Source organism: Pezoporus flaviventris, unplaced genomic scaffold, assembly GCF_033815535.1.
Source record: "Pezoporus flaviventris isolate CSIRO_AGI_PZ_B2104156 unplaced genomic scaffold, CSIRO_AGI_Pfla_v1 ptg000025l, whole genome shotgun sequence".
In the NCBI taxonomy this organism is placed as follows: domain Eukaryota; kingdom Metazoa; phylum Chordata; class Aves; order Psittaciformes; family Psittacidae; genus Pezoporus; species Pezoporus flaviventris.
In genome coordinates, this window is record NW_026892573.1 from 16,435,962 (window position 1) to 16,441,961 (window position 6,000).

The 6,000-nt window shown below is 41.2% G+C and overlaps 1 protein-coding gene across 1 annotated transcript in view; it reads right to left on the minus strand.

Moving 5' to 3' along the window:
* The window catches only part of TNFRSF19 (TNF receptor superfamily member 19), a 63,028-nt gene extending 61,496 nt beyond the window's left edge, over positions 1–1,532 (minus strand). The window contains exons 1-2 of the mRNA XM_061457668.1: positions 1,244–1,532; positions 993–1,080 (exon numbers count right to left, since the gene is read on the minus strand). The gene's annotated coding sequence lies outside the window, so the exon portion shown is untranslated. The remainder of the gene's footprint in view (positions 1–992; positions 1,081–1,243) is intronic.
* Between the last annotated feature and the right edge of the window lie 4,468 nt (positions 1,533–6,000).

Genomic DNA, 6,000 nt, shown 5'->3' on the forward strand with positions numbered 1-6,000 from the left:
ATCTACAGAAGAGGCTTGAGTTTTATTTTAACAGACTGGCTCCAGCTGCTGGCACAGAATACTCATGGATTTGGCCAAATTTACCCCAGAATCTGGCCCTTTAAAACTGCAGATGTATAGTGAATAATCTTAAATCTTCTGATGACTGTTCCCTTGTAATGACTTTGTGGAGTAGGTATCTTAAATTTTCTCAAGCACAGTACATGCTCATAAATATGAATTTGAGGAACAGAATATAAAATACTGGGAATGGAAATTGCTTCACTGAGATAGGAACAAATTCCATGAAGTTAAGCAAAATTAGGTGTTTGCTGTAGATAAGCTTAAGATTTTTTGAATTTCTTTGTTAAAATGCCTTAAAGGAAACTTCTATCATCAGGTTAAAAAGTTACTTTTGTTATCAAGATCTCTTTTCATATGGTATAGTTGAACTATCATACCTTCAATCTTGAAATAAAACCATTTCCCTTTTTAATATAAGGATGTTGTGTTTATACGTTTAGTTCTAATAACTTGTGGAAGAGGAGACTTTTTTCATCTAAAGTATAGCACTATTAGGATTAAAAGTGTTGCTTGAAGAACTTAGTTTCATAAACACTGAGAGTAAATGAAGTATACACAGTGTATTGGAAATAGAAAATAAATACTCCCTTAAGACATGTAATACTTGTATTCAAATGTAACTTTACAAAACTATAGACAGTAGAAACAAGCAGTACACACTAAAATCCTGTAATTCTTACACCTTATAACACACCAAAGTATTTAAAAATAGTTGATTCTGATTCAGTTTTCGATGGTCTGTATATTCCAGATAGTCTGTTCTCATATAATCCTGCCTAAGAGTTGCAAATAAAATGCTGCATAAATTATATATAATCTTTCGAACTTTGTACACACAATGATGTGCCCTATTGTTGTTGATGTGAACTTTACCATTTCTTAAAACTTTGCAACACAAAACTGCAAAAAAAGAATACAAAATCCGATACCTGTAATGTGATGAAGTTTTCCAGTGCCCGGGCTTTCTGCAGCTTAATTTCGCTGTGCCAAAGCTTCTGAGTTAAATGCTTTTACCTCCTTAAAAAAAAAAAAAAAAAAAAAAAAAAAAGAAAAAAAAGTATGTCAGCACAAGCCCAGACGAAACTCCAAATCCGGGAAAATAAAATTAACCATGCAGATCAAAGGCAGACGAGCACTGAGACCAAATGCCTGTAATCTGATCAGTGATCAGTTGCCGTACATCAAAGGCAGAGCTTTGGAGAGGAAAAAGAGCTCCTTTTCCAGCAGGTAGTAGTGCTTCTCAAACTTTGCCTCTCAGTGCTCGCGTTCTTTTGTTAGAAATCGATCTTCCCCCGTTCCCCTCTTGTGCTGGGAGAATGCACACGGTTCTGAAATGCTCCGAGTTGAGTGGCTGGATCTGTAGCTTTTCAGTTCCCAAGCTGTGTTGTGGATTGTGTGCTGGAAGCTTTCCCCAGTGCCAGCGGGTTCCGCTTTATCCCTTTCATCTCGCTGAGCTGCAGATCCCATGACATCATTCAGTGCTGTGGGACTGGTTGGAGAGCTGTAACACAGCCTGGGGGGGAATGCAGCTACAGAGCAACAGGAGTTGGCACGATTTCTAATCAGGTTAGGCCATTGTAACAAACCCGAGGCGCACTTCAAAGTTTTCATTACATTAAAGTTTCCTCCTGAGGAGGGAGAATAGTGTAACTGTAAGGTTTTCTTTAAAAAGATGCTTTAGAATTTTGTCTGCATTGAGAAGTTACAATTTTCCATAAAGTTCTGGAAGTCAGACATGCAGGTCTGCAGGTTTGCTAGGCAGCGGCAATATATGACAGAAAACTACTTTTGCTTGTCCCTTTCTTGAGGTTTGGAGAGAGGGAAATGGTGTATTTTGTGCAGTGGAATTGTTTTTTGTGCTGGTGAAAACAAGCACAATAGAGCTTGCTCTTCCTCCCTGTTGCTTACTGTGTGGTCTTTTGTAAATCATTTTGTTTGAGCCTGATTCGTCTGTGGCTCATGATTCCTTTACGTAAATGAGCTGTAAAGCTGCCATAAGTAACTCACAGAAGCTTTTTAGTGTATTGGCATTTTTCAGCTGGGGCAAATTCGAAGCAGTCACCAGTGTGCTGTAGGAAGAGGCTTTGGAGAGAATAACAGCAAATTGCCAGATATTCCCTGTGCTGCTGCAGTTCACAAACCCCAGAATTGCTGGAGGGTCCTGTTCTGCCCTAGGAAGCAGGGGAATTCTCTGGGCTGCTCTGACTTGCACTGTTTTGGTGCAGAGGAAATGCAAAAGAAATGTACAACTGCATTTAATTTTCTGTGATCTGAGGCAAACTTAGCTTTTGGTGCAGAGATTAATTTAGCCCCTTGTACTTCAGCTGTTAATAAACAGAAATATCAAGGAGGATGGCTTTTACAACCATCAGCCATATTGGGTATGTCACTGAAGTTCTTACAAAGCAGATGCAGACTCCTTTTTTACAAGGAGTCACATGGAAAAGACAGTGGTGATGGGCACAAGTTACTCCTGTGGAGATTCCAATTGGACACAAGAGGAAATTTTTTCACAATAAGAACAATCAGCCACTGGAATAATCTCCCCAGAGAAGTGGTGGATTCCCCAACATTGGACACTTGTAAGATTTGGCTGGACAGGGTGTTGGGGCATCTAGTCTAGGTCATGCTTTGCCAAGAAAGGTTGGACCAGGTGATCCCTGAGAACCCTTCCAACCTGGTATTCTAGGGTTCTATGATTCTTGTAAATATATACACCATACTTTGGGCATACCACATGTGCAGGTGAAAGTGATACAAGCCTGTCAACTGGTAAACTCCTACAAATATTTGCACACTGAATAAGAATTCATTTAAAAGGCAGAAGTAAAAAGAGGAAATACGCTTGTCACGGTTGCCTTGAGCATTAAAACCAGAAGCAGTCAATCAGCAGATCATGGGTACTGGGTAGTCGAGTGGCAGAGCAATCAAGTGTCTTGGTGAGATTCCTGACTCTCTGCCCTGTTTGCAGGCTGCAACCTCCTCCCTCTGCCCGCCGCCCCCACCAGGCAGCCCCCGCTGCTGCCTGCTGCCTCCGCCGGGCCGAGCGGTGTGCTCTGCTACGGGGCTGCTGGCTCACACTCGGTAGGTTAGGGAGCCGTCTGCCGGCGAGACGAGGTACTGCGGGCAGGCTCAGGCCGGCAGCGAGCGCTGTGCTTAGTGAAGAAAGCTTCCAGAAAGCTTTGGCATCTTGTAAGGGTGCCATGTAATGAAACTTCGTTGCTGCTTGGACACGGTTTAAATACTGGTTTGGATCCTCTATAGAGGCGAGTCTTTGGGGCATGATCTAGTAGTTGAGATGGAGGAGAGATGTTACAGGTATAAAGCAGCATCATGCAGGTAATGAACGCGTTTTTCAGGAATTCACTGCTGGAAAAACAAACCATAAATTTCTCTCTCTAATTTCCACTTCAATATATTATAAATAAAAGGAAATTATCTAGGCTGCTTACTTCTATTTTAACATTTGTTTGTGCTCTTCTGACATATAACTTCCCCCTGCTCACTGGAAGGTTTTTTGATAACAGTTCGTTTGCTGCTTTCATGGTAGAACTGGAAATGCTTAGGTTGAAATAAAATTCATGGGTGAGCTGTACAGAACTGAAATAACCCTTTTCTGTCCATTTCAAAGGTACTTTTATTTAAGAACAATACTGTTTACAGAAAGTGCCTTTTAGTTCTCTGGATTTTAAGCAGAAGGAAGTCCTGACAGTCTTTTAAGAGGTCTTTGATCTCTCTTTTGTACATCAGAAAAAGAGAAGCGAATTGTTAACATTTTGGCTTTCTGAAGCTTAAGCATTACATTGTGCATTTGTGACACTATTTTTTGCTGTGAAACCTGGCAGCCTGAACAATACACTATTTCCTACCCTATGGCTTCCTCAAGATTTGATCAGATGTGTGTAACAGTAACAGTTGTCTATATAATTCAATGGTTTTCCAAAGGTTGATAAGAATATTTTATCCTTACCTAAAATGAGGATAACACGTATATATTGTAATTTGTATAGGGTACAGCACATAGTACCAGAGCCAGAGCACTGGAACAGGTTGCCCAGGGGGGTTGTGGAGTCTCCTACATTGGAGATATTCAAGGCCCGCCTGGACAAGTTCCTGTGTGATGTACTCTAGGTTACCCTGCTCTTGCAGGGGGGTTGGACTAGATGATCTTTTGAGGTCCCTTCCAACCCTTGGGATTCTGTGATTCTGTGTATGTAACATGTAACTTGACTTTTATACCTCCTGATCATCATCTCACTCTTCCTGTTGCAGTCACTAATCCGGCAAAGCATTCAAGCACAAGTGGTCAGATCAAAATCCATTAGACTACTCACTAGAATTTTGATTCTAATCACTGAAATTACTGGGGTAGGATCTGATCTGAAATTGCAAAAATTGGGTATCCAGTTTGTAGTCATTGTTCAGGCATCTAAAAAGCTCTTCTAGAAGTAGTGCTTGGGATTCTTGTGTGAAACCAGGCAGACAGATGGCTCTGAAGTCCTGCAGAAGGAGATGCTGTCTTCCTAATTCTTCCTTAAACTTTCATATACTTTAGACAGAATCTTCCTTGAGAAACATCTAGTGGGTTTACCATTCTCTTTTTACCAGGTGAGGACTCCAAACTCATAAGAAGTCACTTAATTTTTCTCCTACAGGTTAGGCAAGAATCAGACAAGGCTCTTAATTTAGGCATGTTAGAGACCATTTTAGGAATTTTTAGGGAAACAGAACAAAGCCCAGGGCTGCTCTTCATGCCCAAAGTGCTTCATTGGATGAAAGCCATAAAAGTCAGCTGACAGAAATTACAACTTTCTGAAGATGTTTCTTAAATGTAACTAAATCTGAAGAAAAATTCAAATCTATTAAACAATTGACAGTGGTTAATACAACCCACTACCCATGTTTAACAAGTCTCTTCTAGTATTCATGCTGTGCCTAACTTGTAGTCATACACATCAAATTATTTACCATTTTGCTTTATATACATGCTATCTGCACTGCTTCACTGTACCTCTTCTGTCACCTTTCCTGTGCTTTGGTCCAGAGGAGCTCCAACAGACATTCAGAGAAGAGGCCAAGAATCATCACAGGAAATGCAGTGCCACCATTATAGCCCCCCGACTGGGCATGCAACCATTGTTTGTGCTAACCATAGCCATTCTAAGTGTGGCATTGATACTGGATATCCTATTACAAATGTCACACCAGCAGCATCAGTGCAGTTTCAAGTTTTCATCATGTGCATCTGCTGGGGCAGCTTTTCCCTGATGATCAGTAATGAGCTGCTGATTTATAGAGGGGGAAGACCATTTTCAGAGCCTTTGAAGCCTTAGTGGAAGGTCAGCACTGGCTCTGAAGCAGCAGTAGTCAATCCAGACCCCAGTTGCAGTCAGAAGTGCTGGTCACCACCCTCTTAAAGTGTTAGTGGGATATTGTTCCATGGGGCTTGTCAGTCCTGTGGTCAGGGAAGATGCTTTAGAATACACAAATCCATCCTTCTGCACGATCTGCATTGTCATCCTGTTGAAAGCTAACACCTTGTTTCAGCTTCATCGTATGCATGTTGTTAGTCCAGGTTGCTGACACCTACTCCCCCACTCTGCTAGAGTGCTTATGATAGTCATAAGGTTCATAAGAACATCAACTACAGCACCTTTAGGCAGAAAAATCAAGACCCTTTGGCATTTCCTGAAAGACTGGCTCACTGTTATCGCAGAGTATGTCATCAGACTTGCCATAATCTGCCACAATCTGCAGAGTCATTGCAAAACAGCTTGTTCTAGTTAACACTATGTCTGAATGTAGCCCCAACAGTTTTTGACTTCCAGGGAAAAAGTCCTGTCTGCCATTTATATGTTTTACAATGACAGGTCTTTGACCTCATGACTTAGGAGGAGAAAACAGCTTTGGTTTGCCTGTCTTTGGTCCTGAAATGTT